Below are 14340 nucleotides of genomic sequence, written 5' to 3' on the forward strand. Positions count from 1 at the left end.
GTTTAAACATCTCTTTTGTGTACCTCATTCTACTCATCACAACATCATTATGGGATAAGAATGACAACAGTAGTAATTCCATTTTAATGGTCAGAAAACTAAGACTGAAATTTAATTGTGTTTTGCAAGATCACCCTGTTGCATATTAATGTAGAGTGCATTTTAAACTCAGGGCTTGTTAATTATTTTAGCTTAATACCTCTGTATAGTTTATTGCCTGATTTAGAAATTTTGAATAAGAATTTTGACCCTGACATGAAGAACGTGGGGACATGATGAAAAAGATAGTTTTTTGTGGTATCTTGTCTCTCTCTTTTTTTTTTTGAGATGGAGTCTTGCTCTGTCGCCCAGGCTGGAGTGCAGTGATGCAGTCTCGGCTCACTGCACGCTCCGCCTCCTGGGCTCACACCATTCTTCTGCCTCAGCCTCCCAAGTAGCTGGGACTACAGGTGCCCACCACCACGCCCAGCTAATTTTTTGTACTTTTAGAAGAGACGGGGTTTCACCATGTTAGCCAGGATGATCTTGATCTCCTGACCTCGTGATCCACCCGCCTTGGCTTCCCAAAGTGCTGGGATTACAGGCGTGAGCCACCGCACCTGGCCGGTATCTCTTTAAGTCTCTATACCCTGTTTCAAAAACTTCTTAACAAAGCGTAATATACATACAGAAAAGGGTATAATTAATAAGTATTTATCTTAATGAATTTTCAGAAACTGAAAATACCTGTGTAGCCAGCATCTAGCAAGAAGTGAAACATTACCAGAACAGAATCCTCTGCTTGCCCATTCTCATGGTGGCCAATGGATTTCTGAAAATATAGATGAATTTGTCTGTATTTGAACTTTGAAATGAAATGAAATAATATAGGATATACTTGTTTTATATCTGGCTTCTTTTGCTTAATATTATATTCATGAGTCATCCATTTTCTGCATCATTCTCATTGCTGTAGAGTATTCCATTGTGTTAATATGGCACAGTTTATTTCATTTGTTCTATAATAGATATTTGGACAGGTTTCCTTTTTTGTTGTTTATTATGAACAGTTTTGCTGCTGTATTCTAGTATGTGTCTTGGTGAACATATGTATGCATTTTTATTGTATTTATACCTGTAAGTGGGATTGCTGGGTTAATTATAAGTTGGGTAAATATTCAGCTTTAGTAGATACTACAAAGGTTTTCTAAAGTAGTTATACCCACCCACTCTTTCCCTTTCTCATTTATTTTCATTATTTTTTGTTTGCTCTTATCATATCACAGTCATCATCTGTTTTGACCTTGCAATAAGAAATGAAGAATTTAAGATGGAGTAATGGAAAGGCATGATGATACCTCTTCCTAACACTTTATTTGCATTGCAAAATATTTGATTCCTATGATTTATATTATGTCTACTTCAGGATGCTTGTTTTGGGGATAAAAATAAAGGAGTATATAATAGTATTTTATGAACTGTCAAATGTGATATACAAATGTTTAGTTTCATTATTCCCTCCCCTCCAACGTTGAGAATAAAACCAATAATTTTTCCCTCACATAATTCTCCGATTCACTGTGTGTGGGGGCAGTGGGTGTAGTGGCAGTGGTAGGTGGTGGAATATTAGTGGCATCATCCTAAGTGGGGTTCACCAAGAGCTAAGAGGCTACTGAATGATTGCCACTTGGTAGCAAAGAACCAAAGAAGAGCCAGAGCATGCCTGTTTCCCTATCCCCATATTTCTGTCATCACTCCAGGAAAAAAAGGAGTTTATGAAATATTCATAATAAGAATATATACAACATAAGGGTTCAGTTTAACTTAGAATGTGAAGGAGCTTGTACTCTTACCCACCCAGATTAAGAAATAAGACATTAATAAGCTCCCTGTATGCTCCTTCCTGATTGCAGTACCTTTCCTTTCCAGAACCTAGAGTTTTCCCTTGTTTTTCCTCTCATTTTTACCATCTATGTTTGTATTTCCGTGAATATAAGGTTTGCCTCTTTTTGAACTTTATATAAGTGAAATTATAATGTGAGTATTCCTCTATGGCTTCTTTCATTCAACTTTTTTTTAAGGTTCATTCATGTTTGGCTCTACTTCATTAATTTTCATTTCTGTATTGGTGCTCCAATCTATGAACGAAACATAATGTCTTTGTTTTACTCTTGATGTCCATTTTGTTTGTTTCCAGTTTTTTTTTTTTTTTTGACTCTGACAAATAATATTCCTATGAACATTTTCCTGGTACAACCGTGAGAAAGTTCCTCTGAAGTATCTAATCAGAATTGGAATTTCTGAGTCCTGAAGCATGGAAATATTTTACCCTAGAAAAACCAAACTGTTTTCCAAAGTAGTTCAGTCTTTTTTACTCCCCTCAAGTAGTAGATGTTGTTTTTCATTGTTTCACATGTATGCAAACTTGATAATACCCAACTTACGAATTTGTGTCATATGGATAGAATATAGTGACATTTAATTGTGGTTTTAATTTACATTTCCCTGATTGCTAATAAAGTTGAACCTTTTTGTATGTTTATGGAATGTTTGTTGCCCGATCATATGTTTTGTGTGTATGAGAGCGAGATTTTTGTATATTCTATATGCAAGTACTTTGTTAGTTATATGTGTTGCAAATATTATCTTCCATTGTGTAGAGTGCTTTTTCACTGTCTGATATCCTTTGATGAAAAAAAGTTCTTAGTTTTAATACAGTGAATTTATCAGACTTTTTTCTTTGTGGTTTGCACTTTTAGAAATCCTTGTTTGAAAATCCTTTCTTGCTCTGAGGCCATAAAAATATTCTATTCTTTTCTAAAAAATTAAGAATTTTGACCTTCACAATTAAATCTCAAATAACTTGGAATTGATTTTGGTGCATTTAAAGTATGAGGTAGAGGTCCACTTTTATTTGTTTTTATCTGTGGGTGATCAGTGGATGGATTCAGGGCTTAAAGTGTGAAGAGTTTGTTTCTTTTGTTTTGTTTTGTTTTTTGCGACAGAGTGTTGCTCTGTCACCCAGGCTGGGCAGTGGTGCAGTGTCGGCTTACTGCAGCCTCGACCTCCTGGGCTCAACCGATCCTCCCAAGTAGCTGGGACTATAGGTATGCCCCACCACACCCGGCTATTTTTGTTATCCTGCTAAGATTCTGAATCCTCATGCATGGCTGCTCCCACTCTTCCGTGTACCCTTTTCTCATACTACTCCAGCTCTGACTGCTTGTCAGCCCATTGGGCTCTGATACTCCACACCAATCCCCATCTCCAGATGGACGCCTTCTCACTCTGCTTGGCCTGACACTGCACATCAGTTGAGTCTACGCATGGATGCCCTCCTTACCCATTTTGGATCTGAAACCTGGCATTGAGCCCTTTACTCATTGTCATGCCTGAGCTCTGGCAGTCTTTGCCAGGCCATCCTGTGTGTGGATATTCACCTCACTCTTCTTTGACTCTGATAGCCCATGCCAGGCTGCTGATTATGCACATACACTCTATTCTTTCCACTTAAGTTTGACTCTAATATCAAGCTGTTTCCCCACCCCTCATGGATACTGTTTTCACTCCTTTTGGGATATGGCATATATTGGTAAGCTGCCTCCCTATGGAGACATGCTCTTTCAACCTACTTAGGCTCTGAAACTTCCTGCTGGGCTTTTGGGGTGGAAACCTATTTTGCTCTGACTTACCTAATGGCTTGTTAAGAAAGGAATAGGAAGGTGAAGAGGAGAATTTAAAAAAAGTATCAACTTTATTGAGACAGAATGTACATTCAAATAAACTGCACCCATTTTAAGTGTACAGTTTGTTTTGATGAATATATGCAATTGTGTAATTACCACCACATTCAAGATATAGACCATTTCTGTACTGATAAAGTTCCTTCATTTCCCTTTGCAGTCAGTTCTTTCTCAAACCCGGCCCAGGCAACCACTATTCTGCTTTTGGTTCTAAAGTTTTATCTTTCTTAGAATTTCATCAAAATGGAACCATTTGATGTGTACTCTTTTTGTTTCTGAATTTTTTTACTCGCCTTAATGGTTTTGATATTCATCTGTGTTTTGCTAGTATCAGTAGTTCATTTCTTTTTATTGCTGAGTAGACTCCATTCTACATATATGTACCACAATTTGACTTTTATCAATTTATCTGTTGATAGACATTCAGGTTGTTTTTAGTTGTGGAATAATTGGGATAATGCTGAATCTCTACGTTTCAATGATGAAAGTTAATAGGAATAAATGTAATTAAGAAAAATCAGGCCAGGCGTGGCGGCCCATGCCTGTAATCCCAGCACTTTGGGAGGCCGAGGCAGGTGGATCACCTGGGGTCAGGAGTTCAAGACCAGCCTGGCCAAAATGGCGAAACCCCATTTCTACTAAAAATACAAAAATTAGCCAGGCATGGTGGCGTGTGCCTGTAGTCCCAGCTACTTGGGAGGCTGAGGCGGGAGGATCACTTGAACACGGGAGGCAGAGGTTGCAGTGAGCTGAGATCATACCAGTGCACTCCAGCCTGGGCAACAGAGTAAGAGTCTGTCTCAAGAAAAAAATCAGAATAGACAATTCCAAGGTGGAGTTTTGGGTTCAGGCAAATTTTCCTACTTGTACGATCTTGGAAAAGTTGCTTAAACTCTCTGTGCTGCAGTTTCCTAGAAAAGATAATAGAGTGTAATAGCTCTTACTTCAGGACTGTTGTGAAGAATGCATGAGGCAATTCCCATAAAATGCTAATGTAGGGCCGGGGGCGGTGGCTCAAGCCTGTATAATCCCAGCACTTTGGGAGGCCAAGGTGGGCAGATCACCTGTGGTTGGGAGTTCGAGACCAGCCTGATCAACATGAAGAAACCCCGTCTCTACTAAAAATACAAAATTAGCCGAGTGTGGTGGCGCATGCCTGTAATGATCAGGAGGCTGAGACAGGAGAATTGCTTGAACCCAGGAGGCAGAGGTTGCGGTGAGCTGAGATCGCGCCATTGCACTCCAGCCTGGGCAACAAGAGCAAAACTCCGTCTCAAAAACAAAACAAACAAAAAACACATTAAATTGCTAACATAGTATCATCCATAGTATCTTAAAATGCTAAGCATACTATGCTGATAGTATTCTAAAATGCTAAGCATAGTATGCTGATGTTTCAGCATAACCTGATACATGTAATGCAGTTAATGCAGTTAGCAGTTAATAATAGCAACAACATGTTTCATAGTAACATGAAAGTCAAGGGTTTTTAATTGCTCACAATTTTATGTAGCTGCCCAGAAAGCTAATTTTATTTACTTCAATACCTGTGTTTGTTTATTATTATTCTGTCAGTACCAAGGATCATGGTAGTAATGGAGATAAAAATAAAGAGGACACAGTTTTTAACCTGTACCCAGTACATTGTTGGAAAACTATAGGTTAAAACCGGTTAGTGGGTCTTAAAATGAATTTTCATCATGACTAGAATTTTTGGTAATGAAGTAAAACAGTATAAAACTATCAAAAGGACATCACATGTAATAAGGACAAATACTTTTTCATGAAATTTGTTTTTAGTGAGAGAAATATATGTATATCTCCCTATATTACACACATGGATATGTGCATACACATGTAAATGTATACCTATTCATGTATATATGTACTTGGTTGTGTTATAAAATGTATTGTTATTGTGGATCAGTGTCCCCACCCCCCAAAATAGAAAACTCTGTTCTAGTAGATAAACAATACTATGCTCAAGACTCCAAGGCCAATAAATCATAGAGCTGGGACTTCAGTAGTAAATAAGGCAGCTATCACTGCATCAATAAAACATGAAATTATCAATAAATTTACTGAGAGACATTTGTGATGTTTTATTTTTAAAAACCTGAGAAACTTTGTAGAAACCATTTACGTTCTGTGGGAAGACCAAATATTATAAATGCTACAGATATTAAAGTAGTAATCAAGATAGCTAGCTTATAGTCTAGGGGAATATACATGTATTAAATTAAATAATTATAAGAATGATGTGTTGCAAAGGGTAACAAATTAGGTGTTATAAAAAGATTGTGTAAGATACAATCTGAGTGTATAATAAATTGTGTGTTGTATAAAGATTGTACAAAATACAATTTGAGTGTATGGTGTGTATCTACAGTTTTTCTCAGTACGATTTACAGATTTAATACAGTTTCAGCCAAAATCATAACAGCTTTGTTTTTGGAATTTATCAAAATGACTCCAAAATTGGAAACATCAAAGGATAAGATTTGTGTACATTGAAAAGGAGAAAGGGGAAAAAACCCTTTAGAGCGGGGTATAATACTGACACAAATAGACACAACACATAGAGCAATGAAAGAGAATAGGAAACATAGAAATATGTGCTGATGTATTTAGTAAAAAATAATTGGCTATAGAAAGGTTTTTTTTTTGGTTGGTTGGTTTTTTTTGTTTTGTTTTGTTTTAAAGAACAGGGTCTTGCTGTGTTGCCTGTGCTGGAGTGCAGTGACTACTCACAGGTGTGATCATAAAGTACTGCAACCTCAAACTTCTGGCTTCGGATGATCCTCCTGCTTTGGCCTCCCAAGTAGCTGGGACTACAGGCATGTGCCGTTGCGTCCACCTGCATATAGAAAGATTTTATGCAAAAGTTACTGAGGAAAATTTATTAGTTTAGGAAAACTTAGTTTCTTATACTGTAGCAGAACACAGATGGCTTGAGGAGTTGGATATTTTTTAAAAACCAAAATATAGAAAAATTAGTAGAAATTAGGAATATCTTTAAGTGCCAAAACAAACCTACAGGAAGGGATATCTGGGTTCAGATATGTACAGATGTAACAGATATGTAAATGTGTAGGTTCAATAAAAAATTTAAACAGAAAAAATTTGTAAATACTATTTGCTTAGAATATTATAAAGGTTCTATTTATATATAACAACATTCCAGTTAACTTGGATGCCAGATAGATATGTTATTTATTTCAAAGTGTCTTGCCCTGACCATCTGTGAGGATCACTTCACCTCTAAAGCGCTTATTAAAATCAGATTTTATAAGTCAGTGTTTTTAAAATCCTCTCAAATGTAGCTTGAATTAGTAGATTTTAAATCCCACTGTTGAATTTTACAGTATTACTCAAAAATTATTTGTAGTGCACATTCTGGACTGTGTGATGTGATGTGATTGTTCATCTATATACCTTTGTATTTAAAAAAGAAAAAAAACTTGCAAAAAGAAAAGAAAGAAAATGTCTCTGTCCTCTTCCTCTGCTCCCTTTCCTAGGATGCCTCTTGTCATTGTGTTGTAGCATATCTGAAACACAAGGCAGCTTTGTTGACATCACTGATGATGCTTGTTAGTAGGGACTTGTCAGTGCTGCTAAACGTTTTTGTTAGTCATTTCAAGTATCCATGTCCATTGCAGCTGCTCTGGAACTCACAGGAAGATCTAAGTTTTTGCAAACTCATGGAAGAATCACCTGGGTAAGATGGAGTTTGTTACAGGGTTTTCAGCAAGTTAACATGTGGAAGAATTATAGTATTAGAACAAAAGTTTACCATTGTGATGTGTCAAAAAAGAAGAGTGGAAGATGGTTTGCTGACAATAGTCCTCTAATGCTTTGAGAATAGAGGAAGGTTTATCCATCTTTAATAAAATGCTGATAATGTATTAGCATCCTAATTGCATTCAGAGTTCAGAAATTCTAACTAGAAACTGTAGAGACTGCTAAAACATTTCACCTAGTAAAGCAGTCCAGAATTCCTAGACAGTTGGTTAACTGTGAATTACTTATTTTTTGTTCAGTTGCTATGGATTTTTTGTACTATTTTTGCTCCTGTGCATTTATTAAATATGTTTATGCAAAACACTTGGAACAGTACCCAGCACTGGTCAATAAATGTTAGCTCTTTAGTATGTGTATAATGTGAAACATGAAAATTGAATGCATGAAGTTATTTCTTCAGTATTTTTTAGAAAGAGTATGTTTTCTATTTTATGATCCCCGCCGCCCCCCTCCCCCCACCAAATGTTTCCTAATTTTGGCCTGGGCACTTTCCTTTTAGTCAAGGATTAATAGAGAGTACTAACCATTGGTTAGTGTCAGAGTTATTAGGGGGGTGGTTATTATTTGATTCAGTTGTTGTTATATTCCTAATCTTTAAGGCTCTTGTGCTTTAATGGAAATAATAGCTTTTTTATCTTTTTGATCTCCTAAAATCTGGACTGCTAGACTATTTAATAAAAAGGAGCAGAATTTTTTGAAGCATATTAATAACTTAAACACTAGTAACTCCTAGTTGTCTTGGGCTGTCCCATGCATTTATTTTATTTCATTTTTTTTTTTCAGTTTTCAAAAATAATGACTTGGTATATGGGGCTTTCACTTAATTTATTTCTAATTTCTAATTTTTAAATTGATCAGAACAATATATTTCTATGATATAAGTTCTTTGGAAGGTGTTAATATTTTCTTTGTGGGCTAGAACAGAGTTTGGAAAACTTTTCTTTAGAAGATCACGTAGTAAATATTTTAGCCATTTTGGGCAAGACACAAAATTGAGGCTATTATGTAGATAAAACATTTCAAATGCGACCATTTAAAAATGTGAAAGCTTTCTTAACTGTAGTAAAAAGAGGCAGCTGGCCAGATTTGTCCTGTGAACCGAGTTTGTTAATCTCTCGCCAACAGCGTGGTCAGTTTTTACGATGGCTCTGTTCGTTTGAATGGAATATATATTTTCTGTATCTTAGGTAGCAGTATGTCTATTATATCAGGCTTGTTAATTGTACTATTTATATCTTGCTTATCCTTACTAAATTTTTGCCTTTGATGTGTGAATTTCTGAGAGTAGTGTTAATCTCCTGCTATAATTACAGATGTCTCAGTTTCTCCTTTTAATGCTGTCCATTTTTGTTGTAGTATTTTCAGGCTATTGTATCAGGTATATACATGTTTATGATTGGTACATCTTCTTGGCAGATTGGTCCTCTGATTACTAATTAGAATTCTTTGTTTATCTTTATTAATACTTTCCTTCTTTAATGGTACCCTGCTTCTCGTGTTACAATAATATTGCTATTTCAGCTTTTTGTGGGTGTGATTGTTGAGATTTATCTGGTGTTTCTCTCTCCTTTTTACTTGCTTTTAGCTGTTTTTTGATCAAATCTTATCTTAGTTTTTTAGAGCTGCCATAACAGATTACCACACCGTGGAGGCTTACATTAATAGAAGTTTATTCTGTCATAGTTCTGGAGGCTAGAAATCCAAAACCAAGGCGTTGTCATCAGGGCTTTTCTCTGTCTGAAGGCTCTGTAAGAGAAACTTGTGTTTCTTCTACCTTCTAATGGTTACCAGCAATCCTTGGGATTCCTTGATTTGTAGATGCATCTCTCCAGTCTCTACTTCCATCTTCACATGACCTTCTCCCTTGTGTGTCTGTGGGTCCAAATTTCTCCCTTCTTATAAGGATATCAGCTATATTGGATTTATGACCCACCCTAATCCCGTGTGAACTCAACTTGATTACATCGTAAAGGCCTATTTTCAAGTAATGTCATATTCACAGGTTCTGGATGGACATGAATTTCTAGGGGGGACATCATTCAAGCTAGTGCAGTTCTATTGAGATGCAATATACACAGTAAAATTCAGCCTTTTGGTGTGCAGTTTTTTTTAAGTGTTTAATAAGCATATTTTATTTAAATAAATCCTCTCATAGGAAATGAAGAATTCATTGCTTTTACTTAGAAGAAGGCTGTTAAATAGATGTCAAATTTATATATGCAGCTCACCAGTATTTCCTTATTGGCAACATCTGTATTTCCACAAGACACTTCCCAAAAGGACTTCTAAGTCTCAAAATTCTGTCTCCTTTGATGTGCTTCTCTCTTGATTACACCCAGGCTCTATTAATGGTTTGGTTCATATCATTATCTCCTTCTTCATATATTTTCTTTAGAATATTCATCAATCCCTCACTAGCGTCTGTTTCAGTATCATAGGAGGGTTTCTCTTTTTCTTTGCACTTGATTTGGTTTGGCTATGTCCCAACCCAAATCTCTTCTTGAATTGTAGCTCCCATAATCCCTACGTGTTGTGGGATGGACCTGGTGAGAGGTAATTGAATCATGGGGGAAAGGGTTTTTCCCATGCTGTTCTCATGATAGTGAATAAGTCTCATGAGATCTGATGGTTTTATGAGGGGCAGTTCCCCTGCACATGCTCTCTTGCCTGCCACCATGTAAGACATGCCTATGCTTCTCCTTCGGCCATGATTATGAGGCTTCCCAGCCATGTGCAAATGTGAGTCCATTAAACCTCTTTTTCTTTATAAATTACCCAGTCTCAGGTGTCTTTATTAGCAGTGTAAGAACAGCAATCTTTTTCAGCCTGAGCCAGGTAATCCCTCCCACCTTGTGTTTTCCACTTTCTTTCTTTTTTTCTTTTTCTTTTCTTTTCTTTTCTTTTTTTTTTTGAGAAAGAGTCTTACTCTGTCGCCCAGATTGGGGTGCAGTGGCGCAATCTCGGCTCACTGCAACCTCCACCTCCAGGGTTCAAGTGATTCTCCTGCCTCAGCCTCCCTAGTAGCTGGGATTATAGGTGCCTGCCACCACATGTGGCTAATTTTTGTACTTTTAGTAGAGACGAGCTTTTGCCATGTTGGCCAGGCTGGTCTCAAACTCCTGACCTCAGGTGATCTGCCTGCCTCAGCCTCTCAAAGTGCTGGGATTACAGGCGTGAGCCACTGCGCCCAGCCTTTTCCACTTTCTTTCTGCATAAAATAAGAACTGTATCAGTCTTGACCTTTTTTGAACTGCCTTCCACAGAAGTGAGTTTCAGGAGATTGTTCACAGTCGTGGAGTAACTCCTCCCACTTAGATTCTTTACCAAAAGATCAAATGACCTCTCTGTAAAATGCACCTGCACATTCTCAGAGGGAACTTGATGAACTCCAGTTAAGGTAATGTAGATTTTCACAGACTTATCTGACTGATCCCATCCATAATTACTGGTTTTCACTGTATATCCCATTGTAACGGGAGCAACCACAGCATCTGGCTTTTCATTATCAAGAAGTTCTGCTTTCTTCTATGATTTCTGTTGCATCTTGTTCTGGATTTCTGTCTCAATTTTGGATTTTTTCACCTGTAAGGGCATCACGTACTCCTTTCCTAGTAGCCTTCTCCAGCAACACCTTTGCTTCTTCTAGATGTTTCTGTAGCTCTTCCAAAGCCTAGATCGGGCTGGGTCAGGCCAAAGACCCGAGCTGCAGCCACACAGGGGAGAGAACAGGAAACGCCATGCAGAGCCCTCAAATCAAACACAGACCCCCACCTGCATGAATTCAGTGTACAGTTTTATGAGCTTTAATTGACAATTGTGCAGCTATTACAATCCCCTCCCAGAATTCCTTATTTTCTTTTAAAGTCAATTTCTACACCCACTGCTAGCTCCTGGCAACCACTGATATGAAAAGATTATCATATAAATGGATATGATATAGCCTTTTGAGTATAATATATAGCCTTTGAGTCTGGCTTTTTTTACTTAACATAATGCAACTTGAAATATTCATTTATGCTGTACCGTGTATTAGGAATTCGTTTCTGTATATTGCAGAGTTAGTGTTCTATTTTAATGCTACCAGTTTGCTTATTCATTTACCAGCTGAAGGGTATTTATGTTGCTTTCTAATTTTTTTGCAGTTACAAATAAAACTGCTGTGAACATTTGTTTACAGATTTTCATGTGAGCATGTGTTTTTATTTCTCTCGGGTAAATACTTGGGAGTAGGATTGCTGGGTTGTATGGTAAGTGTAAACTTAACTTTTTAAGAAACTACCAAACTGTTTTCCTTGGTGACTATATCATTTTGTATTGCCACTAGCAATGTAAGAATGTAACTATTGTTCTGCATTCTTGCTGGCACTTGGTATTATCAGTGTATTATAAAAGCCACTGAATAGGTGTTTAGTGGTATCTCATTGTTGATTTAATTTGCATTTGTGTAAAGATTAATGATATTGAGCATATTTTCATATGACTGTTTGCCATTTATATGTCTTTTTTGGTGAAGTGTCTTTTTTGCCTATTGACACAAATGTCTTTTCTTACTGATTTTTGAGAGTTCTTTATATATTTTAGATATAGCTCCTTTATTAGGTATGTAAGTGATGAAACAAATGGATATTTTTAAAAATGGGACTAGCTTTTTGGGCAACTGTGTACAATTGTGTTAATAACCCTGCACCTTCACATTCTCATTATTTTCTTACTATTGTTTTAAAATTAGCTGACACTTTAAAAAGGCTTTCTATGAGTTACGCATTATGCTCGGTATTTACTTGAATGATTGCAGATATTTTCTTCCAGTCCATGTCTTCTTTTATATATATATATTATATATTATACATATAAATATATAATATATATTTATTTAAAATATATATTTATTTAAATATATATTTTAAGAAATATATTTAAAATTATATTTATATATAAAATATATATTATAAAATATATAATATATATATAAAAGACATGGACTGGAAGAAAATATCTGCAATCATATATATTTATATATATAATATATGTATAATATATAATGTATATTATATATTATATATAAGTTTATATTTATATATCTGCATATATATGCAGATATAAAATATATATTTATATATTATATATAATTATATATAATTATATTATTTTTAATTTTAGTTATAATTATATAAATTATATAAATTTATATATAATTATATATAAATTATATATATTTATATATAATTATATATAAATTATATATATTTATATATAATTATATATAAATTATATATATTTATATATAATTATATATAAATATATAAAATTTTGTTTGTTTGTTTTTGTTTTTGTTTTTGGAGACAGAGTCTTGCTCTGTTGCCCAGGCTAGAGTGCAGTGGCGTGATCTAGGCTCACTGCAACTTCCACGTCCCTGGTTCAAGTGATTCTCCTGTCTCAGCCTCTGGAGTAGCTGGGATTACAGGCGAATGCCACCACGCCCAGCTAATTTTTTGTATTTTTTTCCGTAGAGATGGGGTTTTACCATGTTGGCCAGGATGGTCTCAGAACTCCTGACCTCAGGTGATCCACCTGCTTCGGCCTCCCAAAAGGCTGGGATTACAGGTGTGAGAGCAAAAGTTCTGCTCTTGAAGTAAAATTTATCATTTTTTTGCCACCATTTTTTCCATAGATCATGTTTTTGGTCTAAGAAATCTTTGCTCAATCTAAGATTGCAAAGATTTTCTATATTTAAGTGGATAAGTTTTATAGTTTTAAGTTTGAAACTTAGGTGTATAATCTGTTTTAAGTGTTTTTGTATGTGGTATGCGTTATGGGCCAAGATTATTTTTATCACGTGTATGTTCAGTTGTTCTAGCACCATTGGTTGGAAAGAATATTGTTTCTGTAGTGTTTTGCCTTTGTAATTTTGTCAGAAATGCCTTTGACCATCAATGTGTGGGTCTGTTTCTGGACTCTTTTCTTTCCGTTGATGTATGTTTATCTTTTTGCTATTATCACTTTCTCTTGATTACTGGAGCTTTATAGTAAGTCTTGAAGTAGTGTGACTCTTCCAACTTTCTCTTTTTAGAATTGTTTGACTATTTTAGTTCTTTTGCGTTTTCATGTAAATTTTAGAAGCAGCGTTTCTATTTCTACAAAAAATAAATTCTGCTGGGATTTTGATAGGGAGAATACTGAATCTCCAGTTGAGTTTGGAAGAGAATTGATATCTCAACAATATTTAATCTTTCCATTCATGAACAGAGGATATCTCCATTTATTTAGTTCTCTCTGATTTCTTTCACATATACACACACATATATTCCTTCACATATACACATATATACATACACATATATGTATATACATATATGTAAAAGAAATCAACCTATATATTTAATATACAGAGTTAGTCTGTGTTTTGTTGGATTTGTACCTAAGTATTTCTCTTTTGTTATTTTGGATTTTTTTCCCTTGTCTTTTGGATTTTGCTTTATCATAAATGGTAGTTTTTTTTAAATTCAATTTTCAGTTGTTTGCCATACACAGTTGATTTTTGTATATTGACCTTGTATCCTGTGATTTTGCTAAATTCATGTACTAGTTCTAGTAGTTTTTGTTTTTGTCTTTGAGACGTTCTCGCTGTGTTGCCCAGACTGGAATGCAGTGGCACGATCTCAGCTCACTGCAACCCCTGCTTCCTGGATTCAAGCGATTCTTCTGCGTCAGCCTCCTGAGTAGCTGGAATTACAGGCATGTGCCACCACACTTGGTTAATTTTTGTATTTTTAGTAGAGATGGAGTTTTGCCATGTTGGCCAGGGTGTTCTTGAATT

The 14340-nt window shown here is 35.6% G+C and overlaps 1 protein-coding gene and 1 pseudogene across 5 annotated transcripts in view; one reads left to right on the forward strand and one right to left on the reverse strand.

Annotated features, from left to right (window-relative positions):
• CCSER2 (coiled-coil serine rich protein 2) overlaps window positions 1–14340 on the forward strand; it is a 189891-nt gene that overhangs the window by 116245 nt on the left and 59306 nt on the right. The gene's annotated exons all lie outside the window — the stretch shown is intronic.
• On the reverse strand, window positions 3967–12337 carry LOC103783266 (calcyclin-binding protein-like; annotated as a pseudogene).

This window comes from Pan paniscus, chromosome 8 (genome assembly GCF_029289425.2).
Source record: "Pan paniscus chromosome 8, NHGRI_mPanPan1-v2.0_pri, whole genome shotgun sequence".
Taxonomy (NCBI): domain Eukaryota; kingdom Metazoa; phylum Chordata; class Mammalia; order Primates; family Hominidae; genus Pan; species Pan paniscus.